Source organism: Octodon degus, unplaced genomic scaffold, assembly GCF_000260255.1.
Source record: "Octodon degus isolate 3935 unplaced genomic scaffold, OctDeg1.0 scaffold00111, whole genome shotgun sequence".
NCBI classification, from domain to species: domain Eukaryota; kingdom Metazoa; phylum Chordata; class Mammalia; order Rodentia; family Octodontidae; genus Octodon; species Octodon degus.
Genome location: NW_004524687.1, coordinates 7,973,912 through 7,980,641, shown reverse-complemented (window position 1 = coordinate 7,980,641; position 6,730 = coordinate 7,973,912).

Genomic DNA, 6,730 nt, shown 5'->3' with positions numbered 1-6,730 from the left:
CCAATTTGCTCTCTGTGAAAGTTTGAGAAATCTCTCCCCATGCTCACTTTAGATCATTAAACACATTTAATTCTACACTTTCTAGCTACCTGCTTCTTTTGGTCACTTCCCATGCATTACAGATTTTGCTCGAGCTCCATGTCCCCAGATTGGTGGAGTAGACTTATAGTAATTACCTTTTTGTGGAGTATACATTTTCCTCTGTGATAGGCGTGAGTCAAACAGATGCAACCCTGGTTCCTTATCTGTGAAGTGAGATGGTATTACCAAACTTCTGGGAAGGAGATGAAGGATAAATGAGGGGCTATGAGATGTTCAATAATGCTAGCCATTTTTCATACCTCTGCAGGAACTGCTTAATTCCATGGTACAAGATTTGGTGGTATTTTACTTCTTACATATAAGAAAGAGTGGTGGTAGGTTAGGGAATAAGAGGTTAATGTGTTTCTTGGGGCTTCAAAATTAAGGGAACTTGGTTTTTTCATATTTTGTAATTTCCCAGAGCAGCAAAAAAGCATTGCCCACAAGAAGATGCTCAACCTCTGCTCTGCTGATAAAGAGATTTATCCTTTCAATGGTAAATAGACCAGAGACCCAAAAAGAAGCTCCAAATTTTGTAGATAAATTTACTTCCTGAGTAAATTCCTCAGTGAGTTAAAAGTTATACAGAATATCTAATCTGTATTTTTATTCAGAATGTCATAGTTGACAGGTGACAGAAATGTGGAGTGTGCCCACCCTTGAGGTAGCCTGAGCCAGTCAAAAAAAAAAAAAAAAAAGAAAAAGAAAAAGAAAAAAAGAATCCTCCTCAAATTTTGGGCCAGCCTGATAGCTCAGCAGACCAAAGAGCCTGCTTAGGGCAGAGTACAGCGGAAGGAGTTCGATCACCCGAGTGCTGTGCTGGCCTTGCTCACAGGGTGCGCGGAAATGACTACTGAGACTGTGTGTGGTGGCGTGCGCCTGTAATCCCAGCATTTGGGAGTCTGAAAACAGGAGAATCACTATGAGTCTGATCTATATAGTGAGACCCTGTAGACCCTGTCTTAAATATAGAAAAAAAAGCAAGCAAGCAAGCTGGTACATATGGAGTAAGTACCAGGAGACAAGTTGCAAAGGCAGATGAAGGTGAGGCCAAGGGAAGCCTGGAACAGCACACAGAAACCACTGGAGAGAATGGGATAGAATTGCCTAAATGGTTTTGTGTTTCAGAAAGATTTTTTTAGATGCATAGGCATGCACGCATGACTGTGTCTCAGTGACTGATGACAGTATGTGGCATGACACTCTTCTAGGATTATCATGGAGCCGAGAAATTCCCATCTCCTGGGCATGCATGGTGATGTGGGGGTTCATGTTGGTGTGAACAAATCCACTGTGCTGCCAGCTGTCTGCAAACATAGCACACATACCCACGTGCCTTTACACCATACTTGATAATGTAATACATGATTCTGTTACTGGTTTATCTACTTCCTATCCTCTACCTTTTATTGTTACTTACAGTGTGCTTCTGCTAATAGACAGAAAATTAATTGTCAACCATAACCTATGTTGCGACCTCATGCATCTCATGTTTTCTGCTTTGCTGATTTCATCTGAAACTATATTAAGTCATTGACACACAGGGGCATATAAGTACCCTCGAGGATATTCACACAGTGATGACATTGGGTAGCAAAGTATTTCTCGGAATATGTCCCTGTTATTGAGTGGTGTACAATTGTAGTAGGGAAGGAGGCCTGAAGAGGGGTAGGCAGAGGCAGATCAATAAAAGAGAGGTAGGTATCACATGGGAACAGATTGCAATTAGGATGACAATAATGGGCTCACCTAGGAGCAAAGAGAGGCAGGAAAGTAGGACTTGGTGGCTGAGACATGCGGCTTAGAGAGACGGTGAACTCTGACTCCCAGGTCTCTCCTTTAGTCAATAGGTAGGTTCTTCCTGGTGGAGATCAAGCAAGGAGGAGAAGGGTTTGAGAAGAAGATGGTGAGCCGAGCCTGTTGGCCTCTGGGACCTTGAGCAGTGCATCTGTGTGTGTGACTATGCGAGAGAGAAAACAAAACCTTTGAAGTCAGGTGTGTCTAAAAGAGAAGCAGAACAGATCAGGTAATGGCAGGGAACAAAAATTTAGGGTGTGGAAACAGAAGAAGATTTCATGAGAGCTGTCCCTGCTCTTCTGTTTCAGGCTGTTGAGAATGGTACCCAGAAGCTTGAGGGCTATCTTCAACTTCACTTCTTCTCGCCTCCACAGAAACTAAATTTTGTGAATTTGGCCTCCTTATTTGTCTTGTACTCACTTCACTTTTCCATATTTCTATAAACATGAGTTCATGTCACATAATTCAGTAGATGGGGTGGAACCCAATACCCTGAAAGTAGACTTTTCTCCAACAATGCTTAAATGCAAAAGGCTTAAGGGAATTGCTTTCTGTGGTCCACAACCCCAAGGGCCCACAAGATGAGTGCATTGGATCCAATCATTGTCAAGTAGTAACCACATTCCGTGTTCAATGATGTAGTGGCTTGTGTGAGGGAGTTGGCATCTGAACAGACTGACTCTATTTAACTTACCCTGTGGTCATAAATTGTCTTCAATTCAGATATTGGGGTGAGCTGCAGAAGCAAGCCACTTTTCCTTTGATGTGCTGCACAAATGAAAGGCATCTGCTGGTTGTTTTTTAGCCACCAACAGCTTCATAGAGTGGTATGCTGAGAATTTGCATGTATTATACACATTTCTGCTAAATTGGACTGTGATTTCAGCACATATCTTTGAGCTAGCTACTTGCAATCACCGAGAGAATAGTTCAGGCAGAAAAAGAACCTTTTGTATGAAATCATCTAGGTTTCCATCTACTGGATTAGGTTGGTTTAAAGGTTGGGTCTTAAGAGAATCAGAGCTTTGAAATGAAAGCCCTCAGGATTCTAACAGGAGTTAAATGTGATCTGTTTCACTCTGGGTTACAATTTACCTGAAATTGTGATCAAAATGGTTATTAAAAATGATTATCAGTCTTGACTATATATGAGAATCATGTGGAGAACTTGAAAACTGTGTGGAGATTGGCCCTTTTCAGGACCTGTTACATTACTCTGGAGTAGTCCAGTCTTGAATGTGAATGAAGAATTCTCACTGTGATTCTCTGCAACCAAGGCTGGGTATCATTGTCCCTCATGAATTTACATTCTTCCAACTTCTAGGCCAACAGAATTTCACTTGTCTACTGCTGATACTGAGTTCAAATTAGCAGACTTAACTGAATTGGTAATTATAATGGATATTTGTAATTAAGTATATAATGTGGTCTTCAAATGTTTGAGACTAAAATTACATTTCAAAACTAATATTCTGGTGGTTTTTAATAATGAGACAATATGTATTTATGAAGCTTCCACAAATATCTGAGAATCTTTTTAGTCATGTTTGTTGAAAGTACATCACTGGGGACACTCTGGGCTTGTCTTATTATTAATCAGATATCCCGCTACCTCAGACTTTCTGTCTTGATCACTTTTCTCTTGTTGCTGAGACAAAATACTTGAACCCAAAATTAAAGGAGAAAAGGATTATTTATTTGGAGAGGTTTTAGTCTATAACTGGGTAGCTCCAAGGCAGGGTGGCATGGCAGACAGGCATTGCAGAAAAGAAAGAGTTTGTGGTGGAGAGAAGGCAGCAAAGTAACAAGGAATGACTATGGTTGTTCCTCCATATATTTTATCCGGGCTACTTAGGGCAGGTAGCACTTGCACCTTTAATCCTAGTGCCTTTGATCATAACACTGCACCATGAATCAACCTCTGCATCACACCCTAGATGCAACCACCTCTGAAAAAGCCCCACCTATGACTGCATGAGGCTTTAGGGGGACATCTAGACACAAGCCCTAATGTTCTCATCAGACAAGCAATTTCTAGGGCACCTGAAGTGATTTGGTTCACTTGCCTACTGAATGTTGAACATAGGCCCCACAGAAGAGAAAGTGGTATGTTTTGAAGCAAAGGACCACTGATGACAAAATTATAGACATTTAGAGTTGTTTAAATTGGGTGAGGCCTGGCCTAAAGCTGTCTTCATTCATATTTTATGTTTGGCTTAGTGGTGTCTCTACCTCATGAACTATAACCTAACTTGGTCACTAAACTTGGTAAGCAGACTGCAGCCTACTTTTGTAATAAGTAGCCCAGTCTCAGCCAGTCACAGTAGCTTACTTTTAGCCAAGCATATGCAGCCAACAATTCCAATGAAGTTCAAGAAAAGCTAACGCCAAAGCTCAATCAATCAAGCTACCTTTATATTTCATTTCTGCTTTCTGTATATCATTTCTGGTTTTCTCTACACAAATGACCATGAGACAAGCAGAGCTTACTGAACTATTTTTGTTTTTATACTGCCACCTGAATCACAAAGCCAACTGAGCTCTTTGAAAGTAAATTTGTTCTAATTTTCCTCTTTTAACTATGGAAATAGTCTACCCATCTCATTTTTCAATTAAGAAAATTGACCCCTAAAGCTTAAGTGGTTTGCCTAGCTCTAAACAATCTACTAGCAGCAGACTCAGATTAGTACTGCAGTCTTTTGATAAACTCAGCCTCTTGGCACTTGACCAAGTTGCTTACCAAGAACTCACTGTACTACATGTGGGGCTGGGGTTGAGGAAGAGCAACCTACATTGTTTAGTGGTGGTTTGAGACAACTATGCTAACATAAGTAACAAAAATATTACAATTGCTCTTCCTTGTGTGCTTCATGTATAAGTTATATAATAAAATATCTACTTTGTTCTAGAACATTGGGCACAATAATAATTTCATTCTGACTATATAATTTCTCACATTTCAAGGGGAAACATACATTATGTAAAGATTATTCTGATAGAGAAGACTGTGCACCTATTTTTTTGTCCTCCTGCTTTAACTCTGACAACCAGTGGCAGTGAAGGAATTTTACAGATAATTTAGCATGGCATGGCTAGATGGAAGTGCAGATTAATGAGAAGAAAAGATTTGTCAATAAAGGAGAAGCTTGTGCCCATACAGATAGCTGCACCATGTATCTTGTCATAGGCACAAATTTCTTTTAAGTTGTTACTGCAAATTCAAAAGGCAGATTAATATTTTTAAAACATAAATTGCTTATTGTTCATATAAAATGTTTGATAAAGCTATTGCTGCACTTCAGTGGGAAAGAACCCCTAAGATTTAGAAATATCATTAAATCAACTGTGTGCAATAAAGGTAGGAACCCTGTTGGCTACATAGATCAGGTTGTTAAGCACGTGATAATGATAATCAGGAGAGGGCTTATTGTGTTTGGAGGCTTCAGGGCAGAATCACTAATGCATGCTACTGGGCAGTGTTTGCTTGAAGCCCAGGAATCCTGGCTCCTGGTCTGTAGGCTGGAGGAGCCCTACGGGCCTCTCCAGCAAGGCCACTTCAGGACACAGCACACAGAATTCCCTGGGCAGTGACCCTGAACCCTGGCTTTCCCCAGGCTATTTAGTGTGTGAGGCAAGACCTCCCCCAATTTTGATTTACCATAAAGATTTTGACAACTAAGTTAGATCCCCACATTGCAGTGTGGAGCTAATGGAATGTAGTTACCACAAATCCTTGCAGGGGAATGCTAAGAGATAATCCAATTATTTTCTGTCTGGTTAGAAAAGAATTTTCTTTGCTTCTTACTAATAAATTTTCAATACATAATTTTCCATTTTTTAAAATTAATTTTATTGAGAAACAAATAGCAATGAGATGGTTTCAAAACAGATTAGTAGGACAGTGTCAATAACTAATACATTGCATATTGTTGTCTTCATAGTGGTTATTCATAGTACAAGATGCAGACATGATAGCCTGTCCACAAACAGTACTAGAACAAATCTTTCCATTCACTGAATTAAGAGAAAGTACCTGTATATCTATCCTAACTATTTTGTATATACAAATACAAAATGGTCCTTCATTTGTATCTCTTTTTTTGCTTAGTTTTGTCAGAGAAAGGTATGACATTGTCATTTAAACATTGTAGGTGCATGAATTCAGCAAAATAATCCAATATAGTCCAATAGTCCATAATAGTAGTGGGTTATCCATAGGACTAGCAATGTCAGAAGTTGTTGACTTGAGCTTTTTAAAGTTCAGCATATTAATACGACTTTACTTTTTATACCTTATTTTTATACTTTTCTGCTGGATGTTTAAGACCATGATAGAGCAAGACCTATATAACTTTTATATCTGACAAGGTCAGTCACAACCCCTCAGGACTTACCCTGAAACCCTGTACCACAGTTTGTAGATCCTTTGCTAGTGTCAGCCATGTGGATGAGACACAGCCATTGCTTGACCAATTTTCCCTAGAGCTTATTAGTGTCTGGGCCACTCATGTGGGACTTGAGAGGACTACACTAAAGGTACTGGCAGACAGAGCTTTTCCTGTGAAGGGAGAAGAGTTAGTCCTTACTGCCTGGTGCCAAGCAAGGAACTTTCCTATTCTTGTACTCATTAATGTTTCTGGACTTTGGAAACACAAGCCAAAGACATTGACAGTGAGAATAAGGAGTGGCATTGATTGGTGGAGAGGGGTGGGCAGGAGGGCAAATGACATGGTACTGACCATCGAGATGCTTGCTACACAGCATAGCTTGCTAGTAGCACAGCAATTTGTAAAAATTTGTCCAATTTGTTCTGACCAAATTTGCAGAAAGCAGAGGAAGCCCAAAGCTACCC